A 17,606-nucleotide genomic window follows, 5' to 3' on the forward strand; every position below is an offset into this window, starting at 1 on the left:
CTTAGTACCTCCAAGTTGGATGCTGTACTCAGTAGATGTGCACTGATATACATGTAAATGTCACTTTTGTTTCAGTGTTAAGTTTAAAGTTCTCAGCTCTGGAAAGTTTAAGTAGCATCTGAATTTCAGCAGTTCATGTTCAGTTTTGGTATCCAAAATTTCCATCTTGTACTTTGTCCTCACTTGAAGAAATGCTTTCTTTTCTCTTTCCCCATGCTTCCCAAGTATCTTTTCACAAACTACTGCCCCTCATGAATTTTCACACAGGTGCAAATGCTGTGCTATAAAAAGAAAAGTTCATCTCTTTGAATGCAATGCTGTCTTTGGCCAGAAATGCCAGAGTTTCCAAATGTGACAGAAATACATTGTTTTTCAGAAAAGTTTTCTAACTCAGGCTTTTTTTAGTGCAACATGTTCCAAAAGTCTCTGTTAAATCGTAGTACAAAAGTGGAATCAATTCTGTTTTAATAAGAATGTCTCTGGCCTGTGTCCTATTGTAAGGTATTTTTATCAATGTAACAATTTCACATTATTGGCAGGACAGGATAAAATTAAGGTTAAAACAGGTAAACTTACAAAGCACAGGAAACAATTAACTCTAAGTTTTACAGCACTGTCTGATAGAAATGGCATAACAACAAATGCAATACTGTATTCAACTAGCAGTGGTTTTTACATTTGTATTAGGGATGTAAGCTCTGTGAAGCATTTTTGAACACCTACAATGTAGCATGCTTCACACTTTACTGAGGAAAACCCAGTAAGCTAATCAGAACTGGACAGGAATTGTCTGCCTTTGAAATGTAAGTGTAATATCTCTGAGATTATATTTAGTGTTTTGCAAAAATATTCATACTTGAAAAAAGTGAAAGTCCAGTTACAGTACTCAGAGCTTTAATTCAATGTTTGCCATTCAGTTTACCATTCAGTTTTGATTCCCCAAAGGTATTTTAAAGTCTGAATTGTCCAGATCTAGTCTTGTCAAATGCAAATAGGAGAAGGTGGTTTCCATCAATTTAATGAAAAAATAATTTAGGAAAATTAAGATAAGCAATCAAAATTGCTTAATTTCTAATAATGGCACTTATTAATAAAGGCTAACATGTGAATGCATTGTAAGAAAGAAACACTAGGAGAGTGGAATCCAATAACAATACTTTCTAAGGACATAAGATGGGAATCTTCGAAAAGATCATGGATTTTTCTATAACCTAGTAGAAGTCATTGTTCTTCCTGCTCGCTTCTGAAGTTGTTACGCTTTTTATCCCATCATCCATTGTTCTTGAAAACAAAAAAAATTCCAAATATTCATCTAAATTTTTTCAATCAATATTTTATTTAAAATATGACATGAAGTAAGTGAAATAGACTACAGCTCTTGCTATTAACTTCTTTCAGAAAACTTTATTATTGGTTTTGAAGAAGAGAACAGTGTGAATCTTTTAATTACCAGATGGATTTGCGTGTGCCCTCTGGACTTTCTCAGATCTCTTTGTTTCCATGTTCTAATTATGACTTTCCTTTCAGTGATACCATGAACAGTGATTTTACATGTGGAGATAAAATCATGCTATGGTTGCTATGTCGCTTGTCTGATTTACTGTTACAGTAGGCACATGTAGTGAGCATATATTTTTGCAGAAGCAGCATTTCTCATATTCTGTATATGTGCTGTGATCCATGCTTTTTCAGAGGCTATGTGTGTGTGTAGAAGCAAAATGCCTATCCACTGTTCAAACTAGTAATAGTAATAAAACATAAGGCTCAGAAATGCAGCAAGGTTTTGCAAGCGAGGTAAGTGCAAAAGCATGTGGTAGCATAAATATCTATGGTAAACCATGGTAAGCACAATGTCTTGAGTACTTAATCTGAAAAATACTTGGCACCTGTTAAATAACTACATGGTATTTTGTGGGGAAGTTTGTGGTATACCACATGCAATGGTTACATGCTGCAGCCTAACATTTCCTTATCTATTAACACAGACCAAGAAGTCCATAACTGAAGCAGCAGCAACAGCGCTGGTGTTACTGGCTCAGTGGTGCATGCAAACTGCAGTACAGCCTCGTCTTTGGTAGCAGTTACACGTTGATGGCTCTTAACTGGGAAAAATTAGGAGGGATTTTATCTCACTAGCCTGTTTTATGGTGGCAAATAGTCCAAGAGAGCAAGTTCCTCTGTCAAAATTTTGTCAAGATATTTTGTCCATCTTGGGTTAGCTCTGGGGAGCACGTGCAAGCTAATTCCTGGTGCTTAATGATATAAGATCTGTCTAGCTCATGTTGGTAAAAGAGCTCTCTTGTAGCTGTGACTGGAGCTGCTGGGAAAAATGGACTTGACCAGGTATCCTGCTGCAGGAGAGGGGCCCATGCAAGTCTGTGCAAGTCTGCTCCTGTTCTCTGTTTCTTCACATTTTTTCATAAATGGCAGTATTATATTACTACATGGTTGGAGCGTTTTGTTAAAAAATTGCAGTTGCTCTGTGTTCATCAGCTGGGCTATATTGTTTCTGTGGTGTAAGCAGGTGGGACTATGACTGTGTTTGGGTTGCCCACTCCTTTGTAATGCTGAATCTTTGCAAATTTTGAGGCAGAGTTTTCTTACTTTTGAGGTAATCAGTCTCCTGTCAGGTTATAAAAACCAGATGAGAATCTCTCATGCAGGTGTGATGAAGAGGGACTAGAACCTTCCATGTCTTGAGGGACTGTTTTTGTTATTGCAGGACTGTGTATCTTTTTTCATGTGAAAATGTTTTTTATAGACAGATGAGAAAAATGTCAGGTCTAATCCAGGAAAAGAAGTAGAACATAAATTGCACCTGATAGCCAACAGAAATGCTTCGTACAATGAGTAAGACCAGAAACATCCTACTGCCTTGCTTGGGGGAGAGAGAGAGTGGAACTCCAGGAATTGCTGCATCTTTCTTCTCAGGAGTTTTTTTCTTTCATCTTGAAACACTAGATGTATACTAGATTGCTAAGGAAATTAGTCTACCTTACTGTTGGCTGTAAATTATGTTCATAATAAGTAATTATGTGTTTATGAGAGTTTTCTGATACCAGATCTGTCCCTCTGTGTTTTCTGTTTGATCTTTTGACTAACTTCTTATCCTATCTTGCAAGTAATAATGGGGTAAAAGCTACACAAGAAGGGAAAATAATAGGTAAATTTTGAAAAAAGAGAACTTTAAACAGATATATTTAAGTATATTCCTCAACAGTGCTTACATGATGATGACAACATCAATCTAAGAGCTTGTTTTTCTTTAAATTTCTTATCATTACTTTAAACTTAATCTTGAGTCACCTTAAACTTAAGAGAGCACATAAAAAGCCAGTCAGTGACAGAATTTCTCATAGAAGTGTTTATTTCCTTTCCAGTTCAACATTGATTTTGCTAAGTAAAAGTTAGTAATACATGTCAGTCTCCTTCTTGGATAAAAGAAGGTGAAAACCAAAACATTATGATAGTATCTCTTTGTTTATACAAAGAGATACTATCATATTGTTTATACACAATGCTTACAGAATATTTTTGGGTTTTGCATACTGGAGCTAATGTTCTAAATGGACTCCTGATACTGAAGCTAATTGGCTTTGTCCCTGCTTCAAATCTAGGATGCAACTTGTGCTCCAGATCCCTTGACCAGTTGTCCCAAGGCCTTGAGGTTCCTCTTGATTCTCTGCGGCATCCTTGATGGGTTATTGCAGGGAGATTGAACTAGATGATCTTTAAAGGTCTGTGAAAGAAGGAGAGGCAGAGACAATGTGTGAACTGACAGTAACCAACATTCCCTGTCCTTCTGCACCACTTGCAGGGAGGAGGTAGAGAAATCGTGAGTGAAGCTGAGCCCAGGAAGAAAGAAGAAGTTGGGAGAAGGTAGTTTTAAGATTTAGTTTTTATTTGTTATTTTTCTACTCTCACTTGATTGGTAATACACTAAATTAATTTCCCTAAATCCAGTCTGTTTTGCTCATGATGGTAGTTGGTGAGTGTTTTTTCCCTATCCCTAATTTGACTCATGAGCCTTTTGTTATGTTTTCTCTCCCCTGTCCAACTGAGGAGAGGAAGTGATAGAGCAGCTGTCTTGGGTACCTGCCATCCAGGCAGGCTCCCCCACACACAGTGTCCAAGAGTGCCAAGATCTAGTGCGCTGTTACTGGAAAATGTCCTTTCCTTATAATTGATCTTCAGAAAGAGAGAGTGCAAATTAAAAGTCAGGAAAAATAAAGTAACTTTATTTCATACTCTCAAAACTTTTCTGCAAGTTTGAATTTTATGGCTGTGATTTGCTTTACCTAATTAAATGTTTAGAAGGAAACTTATTCATTAATTCTGGGGAAATAAGGTTTCTGACATGAGAGGATCCATTAACATAGTAAAAGAAAAAAAAAAATACTGTTCTTGTTCTCTGAGTTAATAAAATCAGACTAGAAATGAGATTAAGATTCTTTACAGTGAGCTGTGTAAGAACTCACTTGGAGGAGTAATCAGTAATCCACAATATGAAGTCTTTGAATTAATATTGTATTTCTCTTAAAAAGGAGGTGCACTAGGTCTAAGGAAAATACTTCGAAGGTCTACAGTGGTAAGCAGGAAGGCAAAGTAATTTACTCTATTGCTTCCTGTTAGCCATTAAAAGAACTTATACACCTTTCATTATAAGACAGATGAAAAATATACTTTTATGATGTTGCCAGCAGGTGCAATTTTGTACTTGACAAAGAAGAGAGATGAAAAAAAAGAATCAGTTAAGCATGCCAGAAGCAATAGAAAATTAAAGTGTCAAACTTTGTTTTTTATAAACAGGCACAACTCGGTACAAATTGTTCAGGCTGTTAATGAATTGCTTGTACTTGGTGACTTGAAATGAATGGGTTGGAAGCCTTTTATGGGTATATATGGAAGTGCTTCTTTACTCACTAGAATCATGATTTTAGAATAAGCCATCTTTGTATACCTGTGTGTAAAATCTGCAGCAGAACAGAATACTGCAGAGGAGCTGTATGGGCAAATACTTTGGCAGCCAAATTTTTTGTCATCTGTGCAGGAATCAGCCTCAATATCAGTCAGTTGATGCAGCCATAGACAAATGCTCTTCAAATTCCAGTGCTGATGTGACTTATTACACATTTAACCCTGCACTGTTTTTGGGAAAACCAAAACCTTTGCTGATCATTCCTGTGTCATCTCTACAATAAGTGAACTACAGGCACTTTGTCAGTGGAGCAGTGAACCGATTGAGTGGCCCAAGCTGTCTGAAAAAATTTTTATTCCCAAAATCGTTGAGTCAGTCAATGAGACAGCCTATGAAAGAGGAGAGTGGAAAAGGAATCAACCTTGTCACAGAGATGTGAATTTTTGCCTTGACTTGACTTGTTTCTAAAAAGCATGATAACAATACACGCAAAATGTTTTCATATATCACCAAAATAACTGAGGATAAAATATAATCAAAATAAGATTTTGAGTTGTGTTATGTAATCCTTCTAGTAAAATAGATCTTTTCATAAGAATTAAGGTAATCATAATACCAATAAAGTAATGAATCCACAAGGAAGAGCTTTTCATGGGTGTTTATTTTCTAAAACATAATCACTGCAGATACGAATGAAACACAAATGGATTTTTAGCAACAGAAATAGCATCACTCTAATTTCCATTAGTAAGATAGTAGTTAAGCTTTTTTTCTGCTAAGGACTTGTTGGGAAATTATTTTTATTTCTATCCTAGCAAGTATAATGAAGAAACTGTGTATTTTTCTTTCTCTTTTTGAACCTCAGTTTTGAGTTGTTTAAAAAAAAACAGAAACAAAACCACACCAAACCAAACAAACCAACACCAAACAAACAAAAGCACAACAAACCCCTGGAAACAAAGAAACAAACAAACAAAAATGGGGGGGAAAAAAGGAAGAAAAGAGAGGAAAAATGTATTTGATTCCTTTGTGCTATATAACACATTTGGCATTTTGAAGTGCATTAGTAATGCTCACATTTTCAACTTCTGAGAAACTCTGACAATTGAAATACTAGTTAGTGAAAAACTGACCTACAAAAAAAATGAAAGTAACAATCAACAGAACAATAAATTCAATGGAATTTTGATAAACATGTATAATATAAATAATTACTGAACAGACTGGGAAAGAGACTCATCTGATAAAGATTTACTGTTCCCGTGAGTTTTGACAAAAAACTTAGTAGTTCACTAAAAGGAATTTTAAGACTCTTCCAACAGCTTGTGTAGAACGTGTTCTGCATGTACGTGCAATGACATAGTAACTGATTCGTGACATTGGTTATGAGTCTTTACAAGAAAGCCTGTGTAAACCAATAGGACAAATTTTGATGATACACTTATTTTCATAATCCATCATAATTTTTTTCATATTAAGTCTCTATTTGTTATAAATTTATTTAAAATATTTTTACAAGGTCGTAATATATTACTGATAAAGTATATCACTTTGTGCTAGATTTGTTTAAAACTTTTTAGTAATCACACCTCCTGAAGAAATGTAGAAATACAGCTATGGTCATTCCTAATTTGTAATTTATGTGTTTGAAATCTCTGTAAACAACTTTATATGACCCTGAATACTTTACAGACTGATTTTTTTCCCTGTCCTGACCTGATTTTTAAATACAAGACTAGTATCTTAAGAGCATGTCTAACTTGCAGACTTTTAAGTAGACACTACTTGGAGAGCAGTTATACTATTTGAGAGCTATTTCAACTTGAATTTTGCCAAAACTTGGAAAAGACTCATAGATACTGAAATAATCCTCACTTTATGATAATTCTAAGCGTTGTTCTAATTAGTAAAATATTTTGTTACAGTATGTTGAGTAGATTATTATTAATGTGCATGAAAAAGATATCATATCCTAGGGGAAGGAAGAGATGAGAAAATTATTTTAGAAAAATGTGTCTACATCTGAAAGCCAACAGCTAACATTGGCTTTGTCCTTTGTTTTGTTAGAGATCTTAAAATGCATATATTTGCATTTTGGTTTATTGTCATTTAGGTTTGAACTTGTCATTGCGATATACAGGCCGATTATGCCAGTGTTCAGTGCAAAAGTACAGAAAATGAAAGAATTTGTTCCAAGTAGTTTGTAATTTGGTACTTTCAGGTCATTTCTGATCACACACACATCAGAGTAAGTCTACTAAAACCGTTTTCCGTTATTCCATGTGGGAAACAGCTTTTAGAGATTGAATTGTATTGCTTAGGCAGAAGAAGCATTAAACAAGGGAAATGCTGAAGCAGAACAGTAAATACATATGAACTTAAGGCTCAATATTTAAATTTTGTAGCATTAATGCTTTTTTTGCATACATTGTCCATTTTCAGCCTCTTCTTTTTTTTTATATTTAGTTCCAGCTGTACAAAGACATGGTGTTCAATCATTTCTTTTAAGGCTAGAAGAACAAGAAATAAGGTTGTAAATACGTTATAACTGACTCATTGGTTTCTAGAAACTTAGCCTTATTGATGTACCTTACTGAAGGGAAACCTTGCTCTATCAAGCTCCACTGTTGATCTTTAGTCTGAATTCACAGGCTGAGACAAGCATTTGTATATACTAGTATCTCTTTTAACAAGTTTGTTTCACTACCACTCATTAACCATACATGCAGGAGATTAATTATTTGTCTCTCAGACATGAAATGAATCTTTTAAATCATATTTAAGTGAATATTTCATCAGCTTTCAAGCACTGGTGTTTTTTATGGTGTGTTTTCAAGAAAAATTTGATCTATGAATGGAAGCTTTAAATGCTGGAAATACAAAGCAGAGAGCTTTGTTAAAGTGCTGTAAGATTTTAGGAAAAAAGATACATATTAGAAATTAACAGGAAATTTTGTGTAAGGGCCTGCCCAGTGTTCTTGAAGCACAAAGACAGTTTGGTGCCCTGAATCTCACCAGAGCTGCCACTTTTCAGCTGTAGGGACAGCTCAATAAAGCACTCAATAAAGGTACAGTTTTGTCCCTGATATGTTGTTTGTGTCACATGTGTTCTGGTCTGGGCCTGGGAACCTTGTCCTGCAGCTGTGCTGTCAGCAGTGCATGTTCATGGTACTGGGCTTTTGTGACAAGTTTGTGGGGGGAACAAGGGAAAGGCTGCAGGGGTGGCTTCTGTGGCTTCCGTGGGAAGGTATCCCCCAGGTTACAAAGAGTCAGTTGCAGCTGTCTCCAACACAGACTCACTGCTGACCAAGGCTGAGCCTGTCTGCGATGTTGGTAGGACCTCTGGGATAACATAGTTCAGAAAGTGTAAAAAAAGCTGCACAACAGCAGCTGGGAGAGGAAAGTGAGAATATGTGAGAGAATCAACCCTGTGGACACCAAGGTCAGTGAAGGAGGGAGAGAAGGTGTTTCAGGTGTCAGAGCAGAGATTTCTCTGCAGCCCCATAGTAAGGCAGGGTGTCCCACTGCAGCCTGGGAGGGCCGTCGTGGAGCAGGTGGACGCTGTGACTCCATGGGAAGCCTGTGTGGCAGCTCTATCCTGGCAGTACCTGTGGCCCCATGGAGAAAGGATTTGCTGGCAGGACTTGTGACTTCACAGGGGACCTGTGGTGGAGCAGTTTGTGAAGAACTGCACGCCATGGGAAGGACTCGCGTTGAAGTTCATGGACTGTTTCCCATGGGAGGGACCCCACGCTAGAGCAGTGGAAGAGTGTGTGGAGTCATCCCTCTGCGAAAGAAGGAGAGATAGAGACAATGTGACATGAACTGATTGTAACCAACATTCCCTGTCCCCTGGCACTGCTGACAGGGAGGAGGTAGAGAAATTCAAAGTCAAACTAAGCCCAAGAAGAAGGGAGGAGAGGGGAGAAGGTGTTTTTATATTTGTCCTTATTTCTCATTTTCTTACGCTGATCTTTGATTGGCAATAATTTAAACTAATTTTCCCAAGTTGGTTCTGTTTTACCTGTGATGGTAATTGCTGAATGATCTCTCTCTGTCTGTATCTTGACCCATGAACCTTTTGTTGTATTTTCTCTCCCCTGTCCAGCTGAGGATGGGGCATGATAGAGGGGCCTTTTGGGCATGTGGCAGCCATCTAAAGTAAACTCACCACAGCACAGTGGAACCTATGGACCTGTGACTATCTTTTGCTATTCTTTCACTACTTAACATTAATTTTTCAGTTCCAGTTAATCTAAGATAAAGAAGAATTTCTGACTCTGTCTTGAGAAATTGAAGTTGAATACTAGTTAAGAAAAAAATTGATACAAAGTAAAAACATGAGTGAGATCTAATATGCAGTTGTAATGCTCAAAAAAGTAAATTATATAGTATTTTGGCAGTCTGGGTTCCACACAATATTTTTTGCTGGAGCAGTTCTAATTTTTTGTAAATCCTGTATGCTTCCATCAGGAATGAGGGAGAAATCATTAAAATCAAATCTTAATACTGACAGCCATTTTCTGATCTTCAGAGAAAGAATTTATACTAGAACTGTTTTTATAATACATTACATGAACAAAATCAAAGAAGAATTTTCTTCAAGTTTCAATTTCACATAGTATGCTTTTCAGTTTATTTTATTTTATGTTAAAAGGACTAAATAGAAGGAACACAGTGCAGGAAACTGTTTTTCAGAAAACTTTCAGTATATGTATGGCTTGGTTATGAAATTATAAACTGTATAATCTCCTATTTGTGGTGCAATGACAAAGGCTTTTCAAAACTAGAGCTGCCTCTTCCCTCTCTAAATAAAAAGGATCTGAGGTCAAATTTACCTTAAATTTTTTCAACATAGAGCTCACTAACCATCACCAGGTGATACATGAGTTAAGCAAGTAGCTTGGAGTATTGTATCTCTGCAGGGAAACCTCACAAATTACACTGAATATAAGCAAAAAAACACATGATTTTTGGTTACAATCAAAGGTAGTTGGTATTTAATAGAGCAGATACTACAGTAAAAATTAGGTTTATAAACAGTGTTATATTGTTGATGTAGCTAAGCACTGTAGACTCAATCTTCCTCACAGTTCTGTTTTTCTGAAGGCTGAGAGTAAATTACAGCATGAGCCCTGGACAACTAATTCCTGGGCAAATTGGACCCACCTAAAGGCAGGCAGCTGTGATGTGCAAAGGGATGAGGAGGAAAAGTGAAGGGAAAGGGTGATTAGAAGACATTTTCCCTGCCTTATTTCTCAAGGAGGAACTGTGAAGGAGAGAAATGCAGCTATTGGGTGAACAGAGTAACTGTAACTCAGAGTAACTCATGGGATTTACTGCTTCACTTGGGTCCCTAGTTTCTTGCTATGGATACAATTTATTGTTGTAACTTGTTTATCACTTACCATATGTTTCATGTGATGTACAACAGGGAAAAGTTTGTTTTGCCTCTTTTCTTTGGAGAACTTTTTGGTAATTTCTAATTTTTTATTAATTCCTTCCTAAACCCAGGGGCTTAAAGTGACTTGATATATCAAAACCCAAGAAATTTTGCATACTCATTTTCATCATTTTTGCTTACTGTCAGGGAGTTTTTTGGCTGTCCAAACTGTGCAGGTGCCACATTCATTTTGCATTAGAAGCTTTTTCAGCATGTTCAGTAGCAAGTATTTTGGGATAGTGTTAAAATTTTAAAAATATTTTCTTTCCCCCAGCTATTATGGCATGCCCATGTTTATATGCAAGAACATATATAAATGTAGATAACAGAAAATTTGAAAAACTAGAAAAAAAATGCTCCTTTGGTCAAACTTTCAAAATATGAGACTTCTTTCTGGGCATATAATTTTAGAATGGTACTTTAATAATTTATTTTAAAAAGACAGAGCTCCAACTTGAGTGGAGGAGCTTGCTACTCTTTCAAACATGAAAAATTTAAAAACATTTGTAAGCATTTATGTGGGTGCATGTCTGTGCATAACAGTGTTATAGCAAGCAACTGCACGCTTGTGCTGTTAATTCTTGCCTTTTTTAAGACATAAAAGTTTATTGGGCAGTAATGGTTTCAGTCTCTTTAATATCTGTCAAAGGTTAGTAAGCATCAGATGCTGGGCCCTGGGTGTTGCTGAGGGTTATGTTTGTTGGGAGGCTGCTGATTGCAGCAAGTATGGCAGAGAGCACCAGGAAGTTATTACCTATTACCCCCTCCAAAGGTCCAAACCTTAATTTAGAACACAGAAAGTGTGGAAGAAACATTGTCAAAGTTATGCCATTTAATTGCAGGGCTGAAAAGCAGAGAGCTTTGGAGAGGATGAATAGGCAATGAAGGGAAGGACCACACTGAAGTGGAAAACAGTGGGTGAAGTAGAGGTGAAGAAGAAAGGATGAAAGAAGAATACAAGAATATCAAGCCCACCTAGAAAGTATTCTGAACTGCATCACCACTGTCTGATATCCCAGCTTAGTAGTTTTATAGGTAATCTCTAAGTGGTGTCTTCACAAAATTTTTTTCCTGAAAGCCACATGACACAAAATGATAAAACATATAACATTTGTTACTTTTCTATTGAATATGCAAGGAATGGACAAGGAACATTTGCTTTTGTTCCACATCTTTGTGTATTTTCATCTTCTTTTTTTTTTTTTTTTTTTTTTTTTTTTTTTTTTTTTTTTTTTTTTTTTTTTTTTCTTTTAATTCTCATAATACCTGGAAGTTCTTTGGCTGAACAGGAAGTTTTTCTTTTGAACTCTTATGACTAACATAACCACAGGAAGCCTAAGAGCATTTCTGGGATTTCAAATAAAAGAAGTGCAGCATGAGGTAGGTAACATTTCATAAAAGTCATAGAATTGGTCCTGGGAGTAAATGGAAATTATAGAAGTACAGATGCATCTTATAGAACATGACAGTTAAAAGGGAATTGCACTGAAATATCATTTTAAATAGCTTAGGCAAAAATTAACCCTCTGAATAGGCAAGACCAAAAACATCACTAGAGCCAGTGCCTAGATTATTACATCAGGGTGAGTTGGACCCACTGTAATAATGAAAGCATATGCAGCTTGAAAAGGGCATGGACAAAGATAAATTAGAAACAGCTGTCAGAAAGAATTTTTAGAATCATGCATTTATGAAGTAGATACTGGCCAAGGCAGTTGATGGAAATCACAAAGGGACAAGAAGAGGGGAGAGAGAGAAAGAGATTGACATCTCTTACTAGCAGCTTCAACTAAAAAAGATCTATGCAGGAGATGTCTAATGTCCCTAATACTTGGTTTTACTCACTGCCACAGTAAGCTATAAAACGGCAATATTGAAACATGTTTAATCTGCCTCTTAAAATCTGTCTGTGTTTATGAGTCAAATTATCAAATAATAGAACAGTTTGGGCTGGAAGGGACCTTTAAAGATCATCTATTCCATCCCCCTGCAATGAACAGGGGAGCATTCAACTACATCTGGTTGTTCAAAGTCCTGTCCAAACTGACCCTGGTTGTTTCCAGGGATAGGGAATCTATAAGCTCTTAGAGAAACCTGTTCCAGTGTTCTACTACCATCATTAAAAAAACTAATTTCCTTATGTCTAGTCTGAATGCTGCAATAAGGTCTCCCTTGAGTCTTTTGTCCCAGCTGAACAATACGAGAACATTCTATTCTCTCAGCCTTTCTTCATGGGAGATGTGCTCCAGCCCTCTAACCACTTTTGTGACCTTTCTCTGGATTTGCTCCAACAGGATGATGTCCTTCCTATGCTGGGGACCCCGGAGCTGGACACAGCACTCCAAGTGGGGTCTCGCAAAAGCAAAGTAGAGGGCAGAATCACATCCCTTGGCCTGCTGACCACACTGCCTTTGATGCAGCCCAGGACAAAGTTGCATTCCTGGGCTGCAAGCACACATTGCCAGTTCGTGTCCAGCCTCTCATCCCCCAGCATTTCCAAGTCCTTCTTGGCAGGGATGCTCTCGATTTGTTCATCCCCCAGATTATATTGATACTGGAGGTTACCCCAGCACAATGCAGAATGACCTTGGTGGTGTTGAAGCTCATGAGGCTCACAGGGGCCCACTTCACAGCACTTACATGCCACATCCAGCATGTGCCAGGTTATTAAGGTTATGGAAATAATTTCATAGCCACTTTTTGTAAATCCGGCTTGAAAAAGACTGTGCTCACGGAATTTGAGAGAAACTGACTGCTTACATAGTATACTGAGACAAAGCAAGCCTCCAGTGCTTTGAGACTTGCTACAGGATTACTTCTAAGGAGCATTTACCAATCACTAAAATAAATAATGTATCTAATATTGCTACTTACTAAGAGACATCAGATGGGCACCAGATATATTTGAGGCTGTGTACTCAACTGCCTATGGTGAGAACATGTGAAATGTTTCTTTCCAGATAATATTTCTGATTAGACTTAAAGCAATTTGGATACAATTGCTATATCCAAATCTTTTGCCATTTAAACCACGTTGTAATAATCTAGCACAAGGATGAGCACTCAAAAAAATATCTACAGATATCTACTGTAGAGACAGAAGCTTCAGCTTGAGGTATCAATTCAAGGATTCTTTGCAGTGGCCATGACGAGTTATATAGTGTCATATGGATTCTGAGGTTCATACATAGTGACAGTGACAGATCTGTCTGTGTATAAATTAGGAGTGAAAATCCCTGGTAAATTAAAACCTGAAAAATTCCATGGTAGTTCAAATAACTCTTTAGTAGAAGGAAAACGTATGAACTTAACAAGAGCTGCTTGCCAGGTTAGCTATTCAGACTTGAACTGTTTGAAATCACTTGCAGGACTGATATTAACTGCTGAACCACACATACCAGATAACCAAAAATGTAACTTAGCTGAACTGATATTTCTGATTTTCATTAGACAAGGAAAATGGCATTTTTGGTCATTAAAACATTCAGTGAAAAATGATGTATGATTTCAATTTTTCAAATCTATGAGTATGCTGGAAGTAAAATTCTGCTGCTTTTCCCCCTTTCAGATGAAATAAAGCCAAAAATGCCCGATGTGTGTTCATCAACTCTGTCCTATCCTGTTCTGGTGATACTGAAGGAAACAGTTCCCACTCACCTTGGAGAGGTGGTCCTCAGCTGGTCCTTCTCACCTATGGAACTTCTGAAGGCCCCAAAATCTTTGTTCGTTTTCCCTTGTTATTCCATTCCTTTATGGTTTAATTGCTCTAAAATGTATATCCATTAATTTTATCTCTGAAATCAGGACTTCTAAAAAGTCAGAGCATTTTTTAAATGATGTGTAATATAGTAAAATTATTTACTATAGATTTTGACTGTATATATCAAATTTCACTTAATATAGGCGTGTCCTGTTACAATTCTTTGGTTCAAAGATAATAAAAGTAGCATTCTGGTTTTCCAGAAAGAGAAACTTTTATTCTCGAAATTTAATCTTGGGTATCCATTCATTGTTTTGTTTTCCCCAAAATTACCTCTTGAAAGAAAGGAATATGAAATATTAATATCTCCTTTTGTACTTTAGATTTATGGTTGCATAGTGCAAATACTCATGAGGAGTCATGACTTCTATATTTTAGATATAGTTGAAACCTGATGACAAAACAGCTGAAAATATTACAAACACAATATTGTTATTTTGGTTTGTGTTTTGTTTTTTTGTTGTTGTTGTTGTCTTTGTTGCTTTTAATTCAGTTAATTGAAGGGGAGTTGTTTTGTTTTGAGCTTTTTACTAAAATTTTTTATGTAGCAATGCATAAAAGGAGGGGGCCAAGTTGGAGGCTGATAAATGAATCTATAGCTGCACATGTTTTTACCAAAATATTGCATGCTGCACTTAAGTGTCCGAAAAAGTGGAATTGCAATTGGTCCACCACTAATCATGTAAAAATATAATTTAATTTTATAGTATTTGCACCTTGAAATCCATGTGCTAATCTGTTACACAATAATATTTCATATTCACTGCTCTGCTGTAAATGTTGCTCAAGGTTTAAAACCACACACAGCTGTCTCTCTGTTCTGTAATCACACACTGCACTTTGAAAATAGAGGTTAATGACCCTCTTTCAATGTGAAAACCCTGTAGTGTCTGCAGTAAGTTTCAGCCTGTTGACCTTTCTGTGTTAAATATTCCATGGCTGTAGATCAGGGTTGATTATAAACCTGTAGACAAATTCAGCACCAGCAGAAGTAGACAAATTTCACAAATGTAAATATAATAATTTATACAAATAGTGGGTTTGGTCCATTAAAACCATGAAACTGATACTCATGTTTCCCACAATTTAAACGTTCCTTAACCATCTTGTACTACGATGAAAAAGTTTATTTGAGCTCTTGAAGATTAATTACTGCAGTTTTCCTCTACCTCACGTCAGTTATGCACCTAGAATGGTTTAAAAGGGAATTGCTTTTAAGGAAGTTTTTAATACCTGCTTTTTCTGAAATTTTAAGGGCTCAACATAAAACTGCCATCTCTAGAGAAACAATGAATTTTGTTTGAAATGTTGCTGTTAAGCAAAATTCCACATTCAGTTGGGCAAAATAATACAAAATTGCATTTATAAAGTTAAGGTGAAGATGAATGACATTATTAGGTGTACACTAATAAAAACTAAAAAAAAAGAAACCTGCTTCTTTATTAGAAAATCAAAATGTTAATTTCTTTAAAAAGGTAAATTCACCAGAGGAAGAAAAGGGTTTTTTTACTCTCTTTGTGACAGAAATCTTAGCTCTTATGCACATTTATAAAAACATTGCTTCTTAAGAACTGTTATTATATTTGGTTACCTTTTGAAAATGGGGACGTTCATATTGTAGGCTCTATGTGGAAAGCTTAATTAATAATTGTGAAAAGTGGATCTAATTGTGTAGTAGAGGAGTGGGGTGGTAAGGTTCTAAAAGACTTAGGTAATAAGTATTTATTGAAACTAGCTGCATTCAAGTGACAACATATTTCAAAATACTTGAGACAACACATTTGAAATCTGCATAATAAAATTTCAACTATTTGTCTTTTTAAAGAGAGAGACTTCCTAAAAGAGCTGGCAGAGCAAATCAGATTTTCCACTTCAAAGAAAACTCTACAATCCTACAGCATAGTTGCTATGCTGCAAAATGGTTGGGAAGTTGTTGAGAACTCCTCCTATGGTCTGGCCTCTGACAGCAGTTGCCTAAATGCCTTGCTGCCATTTCCTGACCAAATATGCACTGTAAAGTCTGTAACAGATTCTTCTCCGGAATTAAGCCAGATCTTCAGGTGTCACTTTTCAGGAGTACACACAGATTTGTGGTTATCAGGTAGACAGAGTTACGCTACAGAAGTTTCTAGGATTAATCCCAAGGATAAATGAATAAAATGTCGTCTTCATTCCAGCCCACCTGGGAAGCTTAAGTAATTTTTTATAAATCCATAAATTTTATTCCACTTCTTTATAAAAATAGCCTTCCTTCTGAACTAGATTTGCAGTTATTCACATATCCTGTTCTGGACCATACTGATTTTTGTCAGATATGCAATTCTCCAGGTTTGTGAGTAATGTAGTGCTCATCTAAACCCCATGCAGATTTGTAAATTAACAAGACTTGTACTATTTTAAATAGAAAAAATTCACTTTCATCAGTGGAATTCGTATCTATAGTTTCTGTGTATATTTTATTATGGTAATTATTATACTTATTTTGTTAGAGGGATTTGTTTGTTTTTGTTTTTTTAAATATATTTTTCTGTCATATAAAAAGAAACAGCTCTTGCTTCATAATACAGACTGGTAGATATTTGTTAGATATTTTCATTTTATATATGAAATTCGTATATAGCTGAAAAATTTTAGGGATACAGACATGTTTTGAAAGATCCACTGAATTTGTCTAATCTCAGAGTACAGGTCTGTTTACTAGTGCACACAGCAAAACTGAAAATTATGTTCAGAATTACAGAACTGTATGCATTTCAGGGGTGTAGCACCACTTGTTACCTTTGTTTTGCAGAGCCTGAAGTTGGATTTGCTACAGTATATAGAATTCTTTCTGTTCCAAATACCCGTTTTTAAAAGACCCAGAAATAATTTTAGATTTCACAGAGTTATTATAATTTTCTTTTTATGATTTACTAACATCTCTAAAGGAATGTTGCTATAAAAAAGTTTTTTTCATGTACTCTCAAGTGAATTCTGCAGAGATCTATTTCTAATGAAAATCATTTAATTTTCTATAAAATAAAATTGTAAAGAACATGTTAGGTGTTTGTGCTTGTAAAGATTGCTTCTGCTTGAGTTTTTTCTTTTGTTGTTTGTTTGGTTTTTTTCATGAGCCCGAAATATGCTGAAATTCATATTCGAGGAAGGAGAGAATTTAAGTAAAGGGGAAAGAACATTAAAATAGGGTAGTGAGCTATGGGTAGGGAAACATGGAGGCTGAGTGGAAACCAGGCATTACTAAAAGGAAAGGCTAAAATCTTGTCTCATTTACCCATGAGTACTCACAGATACAATATAAATTCAAGCAAGAGTCAGACAAACTTTTTAATACAGCTATTGAAGGAACCGTACCATCATAGTCAATTTTTCTTGAGAGTGGAGGAAAATCAGCATGTCATAAGAGCCTTTAGCATTTTTTCATAGCAATAAATGAAGAGTTCTGTTGTGAAGAATAATGATATACAACTCTGAAAACCGCTTTGTTG

The 17,606-nt window shown here is 36.0% G+C and overlaps 1 protein-coding gene across 5 annotated transcripts in view; it reads left to right on the forward strand.

Moving 5' to 3' along the window:
* Nucleotides 1–17,606, forward strand: part of PRR16 (proline rich 16) — a 147,146-nt gene that overhangs the window by 103,493 nt on the left and 26,047 nt on the right. The window contains exon 3 of one of the 5 annotated variants that reach the window (XR_005564242.1): nucleotides 13,930–13,974. The exons of 2 other annotated variants lie outside the window; for them this stretch is intronic. The gene's annotated coding sequence lies outside the window, so the exon portion shown is untranslated. Of the gene's footprint in view, nucleotides 1–3,817; nucleotides 4,344–13,929; nucleotides 13,975–17,606 lie in introns of those variants that run through there. 2 more of the 5 variants (XR_005564241.1, XM_039383092.1) reach the window with 2 other exon arrangements.

This window comes from Pipra filicauda, unplaced genomic scaffold, assembly GCF_003945595.2.
Source record: "Pipra filicauda isolate LSUMZ 115617 unplaced genomic scaffold, ASM394559v2 scaffold29_size4552773_pilon, whole genome shotgun sequence".
Taxonomy (NCBI): Eukaryota; Metazoa; Chordata; class Aves; order Passeriformes; family Pipridae; genus Pipra; species Pipra filicauda.